Source organism: Cavia porcellus, unplaced genomic scaffold (assembly GCF_034190915.1).
Source record: "Cavia porcellus strain 051 isolate PalLab524CR breed Dunkin Hartley unplaced genomic scaffold, mCavPor4.1 scaffold_22, whole genome shotgun sequence".
Classification (NCBI taxonomy): Eukaryota; Metazoa; Chordata; class Mammalia; order Rodentia; family Caviidae; genus Cavia; species Cavia porcellus.
Genome location: NW_026947505.1, coordinates 38,230,994 through 38,250,616, shown reverse-complemented (window position 1 = coordinate 38,250,616; position 19,623 = coordinate 38,230,994).

The following is a 19,623-nucleotide window of genomic DNA, read 5'->3' as shown; positions in this document are numbered from 1 at the left end:
TAACTTGTGAATTTTCCTTCATAAATTTCTTTTTGAAGAAAACTGTTGCCCTCATATAGCCTACCCAGCAATCATCTCCAGTGCCTGTGCCTTTTTGAAAATGCAATCATCCACACAGCTCAGGGCACCAGCAACATAAAGACATTGCCACAACTTTTAATTAACACCCAGGATTTTTCTTTTAGAGAGTGCATTTTTCGAGGAGTAGCAATTATGAGATATTTTAGCACCCTCATTTGCTCCTTGTTTCTGGTTGTCTCTTGAATTTGGGAGCAAAAAACACACATGGAAAAGGGTAATAACATGGCTCTTGCCTGACATAGCTAACCCAGCCAGCCCCTGCTTGAGTCACCCAGTTCTGAGAAACCAAGGGACGGGCCTTGAGATCAAGATTTCTACTGTGCTGTTGCTACTGCAATTTCAAGACATTTATCTTTGACCCATTCTTGCCCCTTTCTAAGTCCAAAATATCATCTAAAAAGCACAGCTATGCTTTCTTCTCTTTTGCTGAGGTTGTGATAAAAAGAATCTGAAAACTCTTTAGAGAAGGTGACAGCACAGTGGCCCTTTCTGTTGAGTGTTAAGATGAAACCCTACAAGATTCTGGGCAAGCTTTTCTGATGTTTTCTCAGAAATTTTATTTTCTTACCTGGTTTCTTCTTACCCAGTTAAACTGCTATCTTCACTTATGTATCGTGTCTTCACAATATTTCTCTCTGTTTAGCCAAGTTATTAATATTCAGAAATCTCAGTCTACTTTCTGAAATGTATTTAAGGTGGTTTCTCTATTGTTCTTTCCATGGTCTTATAGAAATATTTTTGATAGCTGTGGATTTAGCTCAGTGCATAGGCACCTGCCTGGCAAGCACAAGGTTGTGAGTTCAAACCCTGGTACCAAAAAAAAAAAAAAAATAAATAAATAAATAAATAAATAAATAAAAAGAAATATTTGTGATCATTATTCTTGTCTTCATTGTAAATAATCATTAGAAGGTTTTATATCTTTGTTCACTAATTTTAAGAAAAAATATGTTCAAAAGCATATCTTAAAAGCACAATAATGTGATGTGGAAATTACTAACAAAACACTTAATTTTATGGATGTTGGAAAATACCATGATTTAAAACTTCATAGCATTAAACTGGTTTTTAAATACCATGTTTGTTCATATATAGTTTCAATCTATCTTTTAACACTCAAGTTTGGCTGCATGTATGTAATCTTTTTTTCACTAATTTCACCCTTCTAGCATCATCTTAAGGATTTTTTTTAAATATGAGCATGTAGGTAAAATTTAAACAGTTTACAAGTATTCTGCAATACATAACTCTTGAACGTATATTGTTGACATTTATTTTGCAATGAGTATTATGACCTGTTGCTATTTTTGTATGTGGAAACCTTTATTTGTATTGTAGGTAACTTTTTCACTAATTAACAAAATACTACATACTGAAAATCAAATGCTTTGCTAAAATCTAAAGTGAAAACACCTGTGGTATTATTTTTCTTACTACATTTATTGTATCATAATTTATAAAACCATGTAAAGTACCTATTTGATGTGTACAAATCAAATCTTTAGCATATTCACATTTATACAGCTATCATATTTACAAACTATAGTTTCATCATCCAGAGAAAGAAACATCTAATTATTCCTAGTGTCATTTCTTCCTCACCCTGCCAGCCCTTGTGGTCACTGATGTCCTCTGTAGTTTTGGTTATTCTGAAACCTCATGTTGTATAGGTTAGGAGATGGAGTGTAGCAAAGCTGGCTGAAAAAAAAAATGAGCAGGACCTGTCAACTGCAAGCTACCAGGACAAAGCAGGCACCCTATATGTGGGACCTCGAGGGCTCCCACAAGGAGTGGATAGCGTAGGAGACTAGTCACCATGGAAAGCCATACCCTGAGTTCCCATGGTAGGCCACATCACATTTCTCAGACCCAGTGTAAATTGTACTTCTGTTCTTGCTCTCTTTTTCTCTTTTTACACTTTGCAGAGCTGCTTTCTTCCATACCCAGTCACCTACAATTGTCAAATAAACTTTGACACCATTTTTAGCTTGGTTAGTCCAATGTTTGTTTGAAGAAAGGTGTTTGTAGAATACTTTCAATTGATGAGCCATTCCTGAGGAAAGCACCCTACAACAGGATACTGTGCAGAACTTTATTCCTGACTTCTTTCACTTGGCATTACGATTTCAAAGATTATTCATGTAATATTATATACCAGTAAAATATTCCTTATTTCCCAATAGTATTCTACTATATAGAAAACTGAATTTTATTTATCAGATTATCAGTTGATGAACATTTGGGCTGATTATACTTTTCAGCCATTATGAGTACTGCTTCTGTAGATGTGAACATTTGAGCATCTCTATATGTCCTTCATGTCATCTACTTAGATATCCATGACACACTGCACAGCATCAGGTCAGTAGGGTTGTTTTGCACAAGGACAGCATTATTTAACACCCCACCCCTATGTACAGAGATTCCAGTTTCCCTGCATTCTCGCCTACATAGCTCATGAAAATTGTTTTTGAATGTACCTTAGTGGAATTTTGTTTTAATTTTTATTTGTATTCCTCTGATGGTGAATGACGTTGAACAGCTTGTACTTATTGTTTATTTTTACATCTTTGATGCATGCTTTTAAACAACGGATTTTGTAATTCTTTCAATTACTAGTTTTGAATTTTTTTTTCTAATTTGTAATCCCAGATAACTTATGATTTTTTGTTAGATTTCTATTAAAATATTGTTCACTGCATTTCCAAGTAAGAAACATTCGTTGTTGATATATAATATCATATCTTCAAGTTATTTCAAGTTGAATTCACTGCAGTTCTTACTGGTTCTGTGCACTAAGTTCCTTCCCATGTGTCCCAGTATTTTTGTTAGAATTTTTAATTGTTAGCATTACATTTAAATATAAGCCCACTCATGACTAGTAGCCACTTATTATTTTTATGAACCATTCCACTCTGTCCCTGAGCAATCCACTTTATCATCAAAAATGTAGCAAGGAATCCTACCCTGAAAAAAATCTAACACAAAGTAATGTCATAATCTTCAGTATATTTCACAAATACTTTTCATTGTGCTAATGTTTGAAAGTAAATATGTAAAACCATTGCCTTTAATCTCCAATGGCAATGGATCAGTACTTTGGAATTTGAAAACTAGTCCAACATGATCTGTAATCATTGTCAGAAACCAGCACTGACAGAAGCTTGATCCACCTCAAGGCTCTGCTAAACGTTTGCCCAAATCCTTTTTTTTGTTGTTGTTTGTTTGTTTGTTTTTTTTAATATTGACTACACTGTGAGTCTAACAGATTTGTTTGTTTTACTTCACAGATTAGACAAGATTCAGGAGTGTTATAAGTCAAGGGCTACACCACTAGCATAGTTTAATTAAGTAAGATATGTTTCTTGTTAGCCACTATTATGTAATTCCTCTTCTATACTTTACTGTCTCCTTAAATAGCTCCACTGAGAATTAACCACGGTGCTAAATTAACTGAGACAGAGGGTCTCTGAAGACTAAAAATACAACTTCAATATTCAGCTCAGATATTACATTCCTTGTGGTAACCTCCTTCTTCAGAAGACACCACTTTTGTGTGTTCTGAATGTCTTGTTTCTCTTTTATACCTCCCCTCACTTTTACACTATGAATAAGGAACAGCAAAATGGTTCCTTAAAGGAGAGATTGCCTTGTTGATTTGATGGTGTGATTCTGCTTCTTGACTCGAATATAGAAAGTGGCAAATTCACGGTTCCTTAGCTAAATTAAGCTGCAGGTATATGGGTATTGGTTCTCTAAATAAAGATTCCTTGTCTGGAAGTATGAGTACTGATACATTGCCATTGGAGATACAATACAACTCAGGCCTCCAAAGAATCATTATGGCATTTAAACAGTACTTATTCACCTCTGGTTCTTTTTGTTTCAATGTGAAAACTTGCTTGCAAATGCTTAAAAGAACAGATATTATGTTTCAGTTCAAACTAGATTCAAATTCTAATCTTTATGCTAAGGAACTAAGAGGCTTTTTGGAAAATTTTTGACCTCTTTAAATCGCAAGTATCTCTAAAATGAGAGTATAAATACTAATCTCCAAAAATTAATAAATTTGAGAAATAGTTAAATATTAAAGTGTCAAATTCCTCAGGAGTTTCTGCCATTGAGTAGATGCTATTAATAATAACAATAATCCTTATTTCTCTGTTGGTCCTATAAAAGCAAAGACTGACAATTTTTAAATATATTGAATATAAGATAAATGCAAATGTATCTAGGCTCTGTAGTATTCAATTCTCAGTGTCACACCATCCAAAATAAAGAAGGTAAAATATCTTAAAAACTTGAAAGTATCATCCATTGCTTTTTTCTGACAGAAAGGAGCAGCATCTTTGTCTGGACATAATATCTGTACTTCAGAATTCTCAGAATCCAAAGGCTACTTAGAATGAGTCTATGTCTCCAAAGAAGTAAAGATAAGATTAGGGAAGATCATCTATAATTTACTGTTATAACCAGGACAAAAGGAGAATAGATAGGGTGGAAGATGTCACAGTGGTAAATTGCAGTTAAAATCACAGAATGCACCTAAATGCCAGAAAATACCTAAGACTAAGACGGAGATCATGTAGTGCCTGAGCTCCTATTAACTTTTGTTTCTGATCTGATGATATATCAGATTTAATATCATGTTTCCTTGGAAATTAGAGGGGTTTAGATTTTTTTTTTTCTATTTTACCTTTTCTTTTTATCCATTACCTAATGGAAGAATCCTCCAACCGTAGAAGTATGTGCTGAGACTGTAGCTACGTGAGTGACTACTTCTCCACAATTCATGGTCTGCGTGCGTGCAAGTGCAAAAGAGACTCCCAGAGGATGACAGGGACTGATGTCAATGACCACGTACTGTCTATATCACTGCTTACTCTGATAGTGTAATAAGGCCAATGAATACCTTGAATCTTTAAATAGTTTATGTGCAGTAATTTTTAATATTTACTACACATATTACACACTTAAAATCTCAATGTCTCCCATTTTCTTCTCTAAAGGAAGAAAATATGATGCCTAAAACCAAGTTTGGAAGTTATGACATAAAACACTTTCTCTTGTCTTTCTTTTTGTAAGCTATACCATAGTTTGAGTCACGCCAAACTAGAAGGACATGGGGTGGAGGTGTTCCAATCTGAACACCTCATTTTTCAGGTAAGGAAGCAACAGTTTAGCAAAACTAGTGGAGAACAAAAACTATCCGAAAAACAGAGCTCCATCCTCACAGTTTAATTGTGCTTCTGGAGAGGGGTGGTCAGCCTAAAAGGATCTCCAGAAACTGGAGAGCTCCTGTGGAAGTCCCATTGCAGCATACCAGATTCAAATGCAAAGGAAGTACTCCCTGTGGGAAGCACATTTCAAACTGTGAAGTAATAATTCAGTCGGTTTATTGCAGAAATCACATAAGTTCAGCACAAACACACTTTTGATATTTTCTGCAGTTTGTTATTTGACATTTGAAATCTCAACACTAAAAGAGACCATTACCTTGCACACAAAAAAGGAAAATTTATTTCTGAACTAAGTGGCAGAAATATTGTCAGTGTACCTATGTTGAAAGAGACTCTTTGACATAGTTTTATATAAGGAATCCTACTGAATTTCACAAGGATAAATGGAACCATTTGGTGGTTTCCTTACCAGGCTTGCCAAAGTACCCAGATGTTGAGACTTGAACCATGTGTATGCTGGCAACAGGTCATGTGTCTCATTTCAGATTCTTCTTCCTGGTTGTTTCTGTTCTCAACAATCTATTTACAAGCATTCTGTGGCCCTAACAGTAGTAATTTATTAATTCAAATACCTAAATACTACACCCAACTGCAAAGGTTTTGGATTAAGGAATATTCTTTCAGTGAGTCTGATACCACCTACATCACAAACTTTCAAAATAAATTCAACCTCATGTGAGTATTTTCTTTCTGATCTCCTCTCTTTTTCTTCTAAATATAAAAAAATAAAATATTTGATATTATCATAGTTTGTCTCCAGATATGCAATATTGCTGTATTAGCTTTTCATTCCTCACAGTAAACAGTCATTTTTCTCTTTTTTTTTCATCATATGTTAGAAAACCTTCCAGTAGACCCTATTTTTTTTCTAGATATTACTCTGTAGCTCCTTCTCTTTAATACTTTATAAGTAATGTTTGTTATGACATTCAATGTTTGCATTTCCTATTTTCTTACAGTTCCTCTGAAGATATTGTAGTGTACTATCAGCTCTCAGTCTTCAGTGACACCACATTCTGTGACACTTTTATTCCTCCTCCATTTATGAATTAATTATGGTGAATGTTTGAGATTCTGCCCTTGGCTTTTTCAGAGGATATTGACCACATAGGGGTAGGCAAGCACATGAACTGTCTTCTCATATTGCTGGAATTCTTCACTACACAAATATAGTTATTAGACAGAGACTGCCTTTTTGTGTAGAATCTTAAACTTTCAGAAATTTACCTTTCAAGTCATCTTTGAAAATAGCATGTGCATGAGATCAGCTTTTTATCCAGAAGGTAGTGAGTCAAAAAAGCTGGAGTAGTGAAGATCATTGTTGCAGGGCTGACAGAGCAGTATAATCATCTGCAGTGGCTACTAGCAGTGGAAAAGGAAGCATCAGTTTTGATGCTAAATATATCAATGAGTTATACCATAAAGTCCAAACTTTAGGGATAGAAGTAGCAGAGTTTTCAGCAGTGGCCAAGAAACAGTGTTATCATCATCATAAAAATGAGATGGTAAAAGACTAAACAAATAAATATATAATACATTTAGGTAGCGTAAATACTAGGAAACACAAAAATTTTCATGTGATAAATAGTAGCAAGTATATACACGGAAATAGTTTAACGAGTGATCAGACGCCAAGCTGAGGGATTCCAATGGTTCATAATAGTAAAAGAATAAAGCAAAGATGATGGGAATATGTTGCAAAGAGTCCTCTAGGCAGGAGGAACCATCAGTTCTAAAACTTTAATTCAGGACCATATTTGGAGAAGCAAACTACAGATTGATTTTATATATGATAGAATCATTTGGAGCATTTTAAACAGGGAGTAAACATGATCCACATTAACGCTCAAAACTATTATTTTGCATCCTGCATAGGAATCATTTGATTCTTAGAATAATTGAAAGTGAAGAGCAGTAGTTGATTTGCAAGTTTTGAAATCTTTAGGTGGTTTCAAATGTAAATGGTAATAAATATTATTACTTTTGATGGGTTCTGCTCATACAAAGCTCTCAGGCCCAGATGGCACCTGCCCAACATGGTGCTGGACTTTGGAACTACAGTATGTCCCTTCAATAATGCTTATCTTGGTGTTTTTCTTCCAAGCTCCAGCTGAACTTCCTGCTTTTCGCTCGTGAGCCAGTATCTCTCCAATCGGTTGTCAATAAGTTATTCTACCCACCCCTTCCAACTCCACTCCCATCAAGCCTAATAAAAACCCCACAGCTCCTTTGTCTCAGAAGTATCTTGCACTCTAATGTAGCCCTCCTGTGCCTCCTCTTCTCTTTTCTTTGTTTCCCTACCGCGCTTAAAAAAAAAAAAAAAAAAAACCTAACATTTTAAAGTTTAAAAGTTTACTACTTTTAAAATTGTGCTAACTAGGACAGAAAATGAGAGCAGACTGAAGACATTATTAAGGAATATCTAATAACATCTGATGTTTGATAGCTTACAATATATGGCTCCTGGTTTTAGATCTTAAAAATAGATAAAATATTGTTTATATTTATGAAAAGGGAAGGTGCAACGGTGTTACCAAGGGGCTGGTAACATGCGTGCAATGACAAATTATCTTGCAACCCTCTTAATTTTGATGTTACAAAGAAGGCAACATGTCAGTACCTGCTAGGCAAGGGTGAGGTTGTGAGTTCAATCCTGACTTGATACAAAAAAAAAAAAAAAAAAAAAAAAAAGCAACAGGATGAATTTGGGATGCAGTACAGATTAATCTAGGTTTAATGAATACATACGACGTATAAGTGTTAAGATGTTTTTCCATTAATAGACCAGAAACAGGAGATAGAGAATGGGTAGAGAAAAGGATGAAAAATCAAGGTTGTGGTGTTCTGGGAGTCGTGAGAATAAACTACTTAAAGACAGAGTGAGTCATTGAGAAATGTGACAAAAATAACCACTGTCTGTGAAAGGACACAAGTTATTGATGCCCTTGCAACAAAGATATTTCCAGAACAGAAGAACTCAAACTTGAAGTGTAGGCAACAGAGGTGAGAAAGTGGAGGCTGACACAAGAGGCAACTCTTCTAAGGAGCAACGTTGTAAAGAACAGGTGTGAGGTTACCCCAGACTGTGAGATCAGAGTGTTCTATGTTTGTTTCTTTAATAAGAGCATGTTTGTCTGCTAAAACGGATCTCATGGAGGGACAAAATAATGATGCAAAGAGGAGAAAAGATCATTACAATAAAGCCCCGGGGAAAGCAAGAAGAGAGAGAATCCAGAGCTAAGATAGAATGGTTTGGAATACCCATGGGCTCTTCATCCATTTTAATGAGGGAAGAAGAGCAGCTCAGGTCCCAGGAAGACAAGCTGTTTCCTCTCTTGTGGCACCTGTTTTCTAAGTAAAATAAGATGAGGTGTTATGAACTAATAGTGAGAAGCAGGAATGTTGGCATTGGAGGGGAGCAGCGAAGATATAAAATAGACACACCACACAGTAAGAAGGTAATTTAACCATAGAAATTTATAGGACTGCCAGCCAGTAAGAGGGACTTGCTTGGGAACTGTGGTGATAAATTTAAACAGAGACCTCTTAACACTGCTGTGAGACGTCACCTCTCCAGATTAGGGACTATGTTTTATTTTCCTTTTATCTCTAAAACCTACTGCAGTAGATACTCAAGTGGAAAGGCAAAGGAATAACTGCAGTGGACAGTGATCCTGATTAGAAAATGCCTCTTTATACATAAAGCTATGCCAAATCTGTAGTATATAAAAGTACTTAACCCACTCAAGAGTCTCTTTGGCAAGCTGTCTCTATCTCCATGATCATCATCATTCTTTATAGCCCTAAAATACTCTTCACTTTAAAATTCCACTGTGAAATTGTATTCTCCTTGAAAGATGAACTTTGCGTGTAAATCCACTTGAGTGACAACTTCACTTTATTATATCATAGAGATTAAAAATAAAGCCTGCTTCAGAGTTTCACTACCATGCAATTTCATACCAGCTCAAATATTTATTGGCTATATAAACTAAGCTAAGTTACCCACACTGTATATGCTGTCATTTTTATCAATAGAGTAAAAATGTTAATGAGTATTTCATATGTAGAGTATGAGTGAAGTCTGTTGTATAATCATTAATTACAATTTCAAAACAACATAATAGAAAAAAATAATCAAAAGGTCATGACAGAGTGACTGATATTTGTATTGCCAATCACAACTATAAAACTGTTGAGAAAAAACAAAAATAAAAATCTACATACAGGCAAGGAATAAAACACTGAGGAAAGAAGACAAGAAATGTCACTGCTACCATTATTTGAAACTTTCAGGATGTGGTAAACGAGAGGAGAAATATGCCTTCTAATCTTATTGATTAAATTTTGAACATTTCTTAATCTGTTGGTGTCATTCACATTAAATAAGTACTTAATAACTTTATATTACATTTATTCCATGGTCCTTTATTTTTTAACTTAGCACTAGTCATCAAAATTAAGTTTTAAAAATTCTCTTTAACAATATGTTACTAGAACATGTTTTTCTTGATTCAACTGTATTTGATCACTTATACTACCAACAAAACCACCTGTTCTTTGGAACTTCATAATTACTTTTTCTCTTTCCCACTAACAGGTACATTAAGTTGAGCTGCCCTTGGGAAAAAGTTTGGCTTATAAGTTACACAAGGTAAATGTTATTTTTAATGTGGCATTTTTTTGTTTTTAGGTGTGTGTGTGTGTGTGTGTGTGTGTGTGTGTGTGTGTGTGTGGTTTATATAAACTAGTGTCAAAGTTTTAATGTCAGTTCAGTAAAGCTATATATTTCCTACTGTGAAATATATATTTCACAGTAGGAAATATATTTCTTATTTTTGATGCTATGATTATCTACCTAAAAAATTCCAAGAAATCTGCAATAAATAACAAGTCCTAGAACTTAATAAGGATGAAGATTGCAAGATAAATATTCAAAAATCCACTTATATATTTATATCCTAGCAATTAACGTATGTACATTGAAATTAGAAATAGAATACTATTTCTTCAAATTTTGAGGTTTAAATCTGACAAAAATGTATATAACTTATATGCTGAGAATTAAATGATGACAAGAAAAGAAATAATAATTACATAATTTGAAAAAGTATACATGAAGATGCGCTATCATATTTATAGACTGGAGGACAACAGAAATGTAAACTCTACTAAATTTTATGTACAGATTGAACTCAGTTATTATCAAAATATCAGCAATTTGTTCTATTTTTCAGCACTGTTATTCTAAAACTAATATGGGAAATAAACATAAGTCAAATTTCTAAAATAATTTTGAAAAGTAAAGGAAAAAGTAGAAGAATCAGTCTACCAAATTTACTTTATTGTCTTGTTACATTAACTAAGACCTTGTGGAAGGAGAGGAGATAGAAAAATCCAAGGTATTAATGACACATCCATAGACCAACACAATACTGTAGAAAATGCAGAAGTGGACTCACATGATATCCTCAATTGATTTTGAAAAAATAACAGCAACTCAACAGACAAAAAAATAAATCCTTTAAGAAATGGTATTAGAGCAATTATGTATATACAAACCAAAAACATGAAAGTTCACATAAAAATGAATTCTCATATAACAAACTAACACAATATGGATCATAGACATTTACACAGAAAATAAAAATTTTAGAAAATGTAATCATGGGAGTAAATCTTCAGGATCTAATAATACAACAAATACTTCATAAACTTTTCACTGAAAATATAACTTAAAAGAAAAAAAAATCAGGAATTTAAGTTCAAAAATTTAATATTTTTTGTCTTGTGAAACACCCTTGAGGATAAAAAAAAAATTAGTAAGAGAAAATATTTGCAAGTCATACATGTCACAAAGCACTCATATACAAGCTTAAAAAATGAACCTAATGGAGAGGAACTGAAGCATTCATACATTCCTTCTGGAAATATATCTTTGAAAAACTTATTGACCATTTTTTTTAAAAAAAAACTAATGTGCCATCACCATAAAACCCAGAAATTGAATTTCAAGGCAACGAGTAAGGAACAAAAGAAAGGAAATTAGTATAACAGCAAATGGTAACAAGAGGGATTCTTCTAATGATAGGATAGTCTGTATTTTACAGTATCAATGTCTATATCCCAGTTATGAGGTTGTTACATAATTGCTTAAAGTGTTAATATTGGAGGAAATGGAATAAAGCATACTCAGTATTTTCTGTATTATTTCTTGTAATTTATGTGTATCTATAGTTATCTCAAAATAAAAATTTCAATTAAAATATAAATTACCAAGTGGCTGTGGGCAGACTTTCAAAAGAAACTAGGTAAAAGGAAACAAGTAAATATAAATTGAGAATATTTTCTAAATTTTGAAGAAATATTTTACTATGATAACAACATAAGCTTTACAGACAGAATGTAAGTTTGAATCTTGTATTTACTGATGATTAGCTATGACAACTTTCATTAGAACTCATTATTGTACTTTGTTATTTTTAATCACATCACTGTGTTCTTAAATTACACGGCTTCCTTCCATCAACTGACAGTAAATATTGAAGCATGGATTATCTTTCTATGATTTAATGCTATTCTATGAGAAATCTAAGAATATTGTTAGATGTAAGTATGATACAATTAACACTCATACAAGATTTAAAATTAATATTATATTACAGCATAGATGATGAAGCAATTGGTGACGAAAGTCAGATTTCTGTCATTATTTTTTCCGTGAAGTGTATTCTATGATAATATCTAATTAATTTAAATTGCTGAAAATTTAGCACCATTACTTAGAATCAAGGGGAATAATAATAAGAATCTAATAAAATTTGGCATAAGGTTTAACTGTTTAGAAATAATAATCTGAAAACATAATGTTTCTTACTGATCCAAGTAAGCAATTGGTACATTCTTGTTTAACATACCCATTTTGGCAATATGTCAGTGGTGATACTATAGCTCCTCCTGACAGGTACCTTGAGTAACGGTTCAATATGAATTTCAGGAAGAATTGTATCTATTAACCCACAATGGCATTAAGGTTGCCAGAATAAACTGATGGAAGTTAACAGGTAAAAATCAGTGAGAACTTCCAACAGATAAATGTCTATTTTTTCAAATTTTCTTGCTGTAAAATTATCAGATGTGATCTGACATTGCTCATTATGCTATAGTATATTGCCACAGATTTTCCAAATGATATCTACTCAAAAAAGTGATTAAAAGATTAACTTATAATGTTATTTATATATTGAAAATGTTATTATGGTTCTCTAAAGTAACCATTCTTCTTACATTAGCAATTTTGCTATTATATAAGTGATTTCTAATTTACCCTCAGGGGCTTGTTTGGCTGTTTTTATCTATCAATGAGATTGACATTGAGATTGTTAAGTTAAATATTAGCTTTATTATGCCTTTTAGCAAATTATAAGCCATAAAATTTTCACTTATTTTTAAATATTCTCCCAATTTTTACAAAATTGTTGACTCTTTTAAAAGGTAATTTTAGTCTATTAATAATATCTTACTTATCTCTGGAAAAATATTATTTTATCTTTTTTGCATAGATTTAATTAGTTTTATTATCTGATAACTGGTTCTAATCACTGTCATATCCTACATTATTATTCCTTATTATGAATATTTACATTCAAATTTAACTTCAAAATTTAATATTTAAAATCAATATTGTAATTAGACAGCAAAAAATAAAATGTATATCATTCATTAATATTTACTAAACATTTACATTGTTTCAAAAATATATACATGGATGTGTTCACCTGGTTTTTTCCCAAAATAATTAAATATACAATAATATACATCAACATAGTTACATAGATATAAAATTATCTGTCATTATTGTTAAAAACAACTGTATAACATTTTATAGCTTGGTTGTAACAAAAATCCTGTTTCTTGTGAATGGGATACCTTTATCTTTTCAACGATGTCTTTCCAGTGGTATAGATGGAACCTCAGGCCTCATGTATGCTAGGTAAGTGCTCTGTCACTGAGCGACATTTCCAACTCATCTTCCTTGTTTAAAACAAACACTGAGTTAATAAATATCTTTTAAACTTAGATATGTACAGCATATCTATGTCTCATGTATATCTATATCTCAATGGCTTATCAATTATTGCAAGAGCTGGAATTATTGCCCTGTCACCTTTTTCATTTGTCATTTACCAATCTTTTGCTTCTATGAAACTTTTTACTGCATATTTTAGCTAAAAGTCAAATTGTCTTATAGAACAGTCAAATATCTAATTGAATAGTTGTAAGAGTTCATCTATTTGCATACCAAATTCATGGAGATGATTTTTCAACATAGAATTTTTTCATTTTTTATACTTATTGTTTTGCCTTGTAAAAAATGTTTTTTTATAAAGTTTTGGTTTTTTGTTTAATAATATTTTACATGTTCTTGTTTAATTTTATTTTTCCTGATTTGACAGAAAATAATTTATTCAATCTCTATTTGCATTTAATTGAGAAAAGCATAGTATATTTTTCTCATATTTTATTAGAATTTATGAATGGATTTTCATTCATTCATTATATTCTGCTGTTATTTTTATCCTTTTAGGCAGATACACTACTTTCTTATTGAGATAGATGTGTGTGCTTTATATGTAAACACTTTTAATTATTGTTACCTTTTCTAATAGCTATGGCTCCACTTTAAAATCTCTTATTAGTTTAATATTATTGTGTATTATTGTTGGACAGAGACAATAAGCTGGATTTTGTTAGAAATATTTACACTTACTGGCCTTTGGATATTTCTTTGTGGTTATGCTGTCTGTTTTATTTGCCCCCCCCCCCTTTTTTTGCATTCCTTGCTTTTCTAAAACTTTATTTTTTTAAAAATATTTTATTTAAAAGGAAAAAGAAAAAAAGCAGAACAAAACAAAACAGTGTAAGGGTACAAGTCAAACATATCAATACTGTATAACATATTTGCTCTTTTCTTGTATGTAGAAGATACTTTGTGCTCTGATTTTTGTCTTCTTTTTGTTCTTTTTGAGACAAGCCTTTGTTATGTACTGCAGGCTGGCTTTCAGCTCACTTTGAAGCCCAGTCTGGTTTCAACTCAGAGCAATTTTCTTGCCTCAGCTTCCTTAGTGCTGGCGTTATAGGAATGTGCAACCATATCCAGCTATATTCTGAATATTAATTTTGATACTGAGGTGTATTAAAATCTTAATTTGTTTTTTATTCTCTAAAATATATATGGGGAATCGTGTGTGGTGATGCATTCTCGTAATTCCAGCACTCAGGAGACTGAAGCACGAGAATCAGTGTAAGTTTGAGGCCAGCCTGATTTCTAGGAAATGTGATTTCTAGGAAAGTCTGAACTATATAGGAAAGCCTTTTCTCAAAAGGACAATAAATAAATAAATAAATAAATAAATAAATAAAAATGTGTCTTGAATAACTAGAGGTTCTTGGTATTTATATAGCCAAGTATGTATACATTATGCATAGTTACATTCTTTATGCATTTAGTACATATTTTGTATTAATAAAATGTGTAGAGAAAATTTGCAAAGACATACTACTGTATTCTGAAGAAACCGAAGGAGGAGAGGGGAGTGTCGATGGGTACCATAGCAAGATATTGCTACATAAAGTTCTGAAGGGGTTGGGAAAGAACGTTCACAAAATACAGTTAGAACTGCAGTAGATTCAAGAGAGAGTTATAAAGAAGAAACTATAAGAAAATACCACTCTCAACTGTGACATGCCAATAAGTGAGCTTGAGAAATAAACACCCAAATCTCTGCTTCCCTTCATCTTGACTTTAATAGCCAGTCTGTGCTTCCCATTGGCAAGAGTAGGAGGAAACACAGAGGTAAGCCTGGCTGACATGAAAGGCACCATAACCACTAACAGAGCAACTGGGAGAAGAGTGGTGGTTACCTCACATCTGCTGATTGGAGCACATGTCAGATATCCAAAGCTACTATATGGTTATGAGATTTTTTTTTTATTTCTCCTATTGTTACCCTTGAAAACAAAGAAAAAATGAAAAGAATATAAAATAACTTAATGTTCAATTTAATTAGAATTCAGGTACAACCCTAAGTCCTGATATATCAGGAAGAAAGCAGGTATTACACCTTTTCACCTCTATCTTGGATATGACCATTCTTCAAAATAAGTGTGCTCTAAAGGATCTATCAAGCAGTTGATTCTTCGCAGTGATATGCCCAGGTCTTTGGAGAAAAAGCTGGGTTTCCAGTAAGAGGAAAGGTCCTACAGACCTGAATGTTCAGTACACCATCTTTACTGTTATGACAGTTCTGGGGAGGAAAAACTGAGCAACATCAGTTTAACAGTCAGCACTACTCACAACCTGAGATAAATTTACAATGCAGTCTCTTCTAATAAGCAGCGTGTAGAGCTTCAAAGTATGAGGAAATTTCTTATGATCTGAATGGAGACATGACCCTGGGCAGACATCTGCTGGGAAAACATTTAGGATAACCTTATCATAATCAAGTCAGTTTGCTAAATGGTCTACCCAATATATATTTATATTTGACTTTCTTGCCTTCATCAGGCATGCTAGTCTTTGAATTATTGCTCATAATATACTATCATGTGCAAAAAAGATTAAGGATACTTTGAAATGAACCCTCTAATGCTAATATAACCAACAAAGTCAAATGGAGAAATGGAGGAAAAATAGTTGATTATCATTTCCTCTATTTTCAAAGTAGTAAAATAATACATATTATTCCAAAAGGGTAAAGTGATTTTATATAACATGTGAAGATGAACATAAAACAAAAATTTAACTATTGATACAATGATATTTCATAGGAGAAACACAACAGAAAATATGTGATCACATACAAAAGAAGAAAATACAAAGAAAGTACAAATAACAGGAGAGATAGCAAAGTTACCATGACAAAATCTAAATAAATGCTATACAAACCCATCTGTGCAACAATTAATGATGTAATATGTTCTGAGAAGTAGAAATAAATATCACCCTTGTGTGACACAGCACACTCATGGGTGACAATGCCACATATCCAGGCAATGTGGTAGAGCCATGGTGCCTAGGCTGTATAGAGAATGTTACTGTATTGAATGTCTGAATAGCACAGAAATTTGTAGCACAGTAGTATTTGCCTGTCTACACCTAGAACAGTTACATTAAGTACATAGTGTTAAGGATTTTAAATGGTGCACTTGTATTTATCATATACCGTTTGTATCAATGGAGCTTGTGAGACAGGACTTTCCTCGGTAGGGGGTGAGTACATAGGAGTGAATGTGGAAGTCTAGGACATTACACTGTGCTAATGCAGTAGATAAATACTGTACAGTGGAACTGCATTATATTATTAAAATTGTGTCCAATAATAAATTGCCCTTATACTACTGTGACAGTTAATCACTGGATTGTCAATTTGATTGGCTTCAGAGCCATCTGACGGATTAATAAAAAACATTTAAGGGTGAATTTGTGTGAGTCATAGAGATGTGACCTTGATGATTATATTTGCTCTCAGGCCATGCCTTGGCTTCCCAGCCACTGTGAGTAGAGCCTCGTTGCTCTACATACCCCTTTACCATGATGACTCTGCCCTGAAACCAAACATGGGCTGCTGAACCTGGACTAAAACCTATGAAACTGTAATCCAAATATCTCTCCTCTATTCTGAGGACTAGAAAAACTGACCTATATAATTAGTGTAAAATTTTTGCTTGATAACTCTTACTTTGAAAAAAATTGAACTGTTTTATAGTAGCAAAAATTCATTTTACAATCATACAAATATGTTTCTTTTGTATCCTTATTCAATATTTTTGTTTCCACATTTAATTTCTTTTTTAAAATAATTTTCTAACAATTAAGACACAAACACTTCAGCATGTGCCTAACCAGGTTCAGGATCCCAGTGTCACTTTCTTCCATCTGCACATCTGGTGTCAGTGACGGGTCCTCAGGGACAGTAGCACACATGGAACTGGCATCTTCACTGATATCAGTGACTCCTTTTGAACACTTTCTGAAGGTCCTGCCTGAAGCAGGTAGAAGAAGCCCATTGTAAAATAATGACAAAAATGTACAAGACAGCATAAACCAGCAACATGATCATTCATTATCACGACTGAATACTATTTACTGTATGTAATTTTATGTGCTCCACTTTTTGTAACTGGCGGTGCAATAAGCCTATTTATATCCTCCTCACTACAAACATGGGAGTAAGACATTGTGCGATTATGTTATGATGCTACAAAGTGACAGGAAGTTTTCAGACTTGCCATAAATTTAGGGGATAATCACTGTATATGCACTCCATGACTAACTGAAACGTCCTTCTGCAGCTTGTGACTGTATGCATAAAACATGAAGACACATTAAAAATTAAAAGAAAATACTCCAAATAGAAAAGAGCAAAATTGACTTACATAGTAAGAAAATAACCCAAAATAAAACTAATTTTATATGATGCTAGAAGTAGAGTTCAGGGGTAGGGCACTTGCCTACCATGCATGAGGATATGGGTTCCTTCTTTGGCACCTCGAAAGATAAAAATAATAGAAGTACGTTAGCTTCATTTTATAAAAGTAAAAGAAACCACATATATCAAGTGAATCAAATGGGATATAATTATAGTATGACCTATCAATTTAATTAACTTAATTTCAGAGCAATTTTAGAGAAATACAGATTCAAGCATAATAAATGATCTGTCAGAATATCATGCACAAAACTCGATAGATAGTGTAAATTCACAAGTACAAGTGAAATTATAACAAAACAATGAAATTCAAGAAGAAATAAATAAAAAAAAAACCCTTCTAAGTAACAGAAACTCTAAGTCTCTGTTGAACCAGGTCAAGAAGAGGAGTATACAGGAAGTTACAAAATAAGGCATATATGCCATCATATAAGATCTGAATCACAGATTACATATATAACTTATAATGAAAGAATATATATTTTATGCTAGTGATCAATATTTTAAAAGTAGTTATATTTAAGTAAAATAACTAGCAATAAATTTTAAAATATAAAATAAGCACAAAATTTGTAATAAAAAATAGAACTAGTCATTCTATGTCTTAAAAAAATTGATCATGAATCCTGAAATCTTAATTCAATTTTAATGTCCCAAAGTACTTTTAATAAATAATTTAAAGCTTAAAATTTCATGACATGAATATTTAAAATAACTGAAAAAAACTTGAAAATAATCAGATATTTAGTTAAGAAAAATAAAACAGAAGAAATATGCCAACGTGAGGTAACAGAATAATGATGCAGGATGCAATATGTGCTTCTCAGTGGGAAAGTGATAAATAGAAAAAGTACTACCTTAGTCACATAAAGGTGTATTACTTCAAAAATTGTGACTGTGAACAAAGAAGCAGAACCAATTCATACATAGATACAAAATATGTTGATCAATTTTCCTCTACTGTATTTGAAATGATGAGTGAAGTGAACATTTTCTAAAAAAATTATAGCTCAGCAAAATGACTGCCTATAGAGTGGGAAATCTAAAGAGATCGGTTACTATGTAAGAAATTTAGAAGATGTCAAAGAACAACCAGTTCTACTCAGTTTTATGAGTGAATTCTACCAAAACTTCAAGGAACATTTAACCACTAAGTTCCTTTTATGTAGCAAACATAACAGTCACATAAAATCCTGGAAGAGATAAGAGAAAGGGAAGCTGCAGACCATTAAAGGCATAAATCACTAAGACTAGTTTCCCCCAGGAGTTCAAGGATGATTCAGTCTGTTTGAAAATCGTCCAGTAAAAACTGGACTCTTAATAGATAGAATGATGGAGAAATCTTGTTATTTCTGCACTATATTTTTAAAAACATCATAAAAATCACTTTCTTAGTGTACTTTTCAAAATAGAACTCAACCTTAAACTGCATTGTGAAATATTTATGAATCACTACAGTAAATCATCACATTAAAGTAGGAAACAGTTCTAAGACACTTACAAATACTGATTTGACTTATTACACTTCTAGAAGATATACTCAGTGAAATTATATAAGCCAAAATAATGAGATGAAAAGAGCAAAATCCAAAATTATTGTTGCAAGTGATAACAAACCTGAACAATAAAAGCTGAAATACTCTACCATTAATGTATGATAGACTAAAGAAAAATAAATGTATATTGCAGTATGTGGTAGTGCATACCCGAGATCACAGCACTCTAGCATTTTGAAGCAAAAGTGTCAGAAATGTGAGTCTAGGCAATTTAGCAATTCAAGGAGACCCTGTGTCTTGAAAAAAATAAGATTA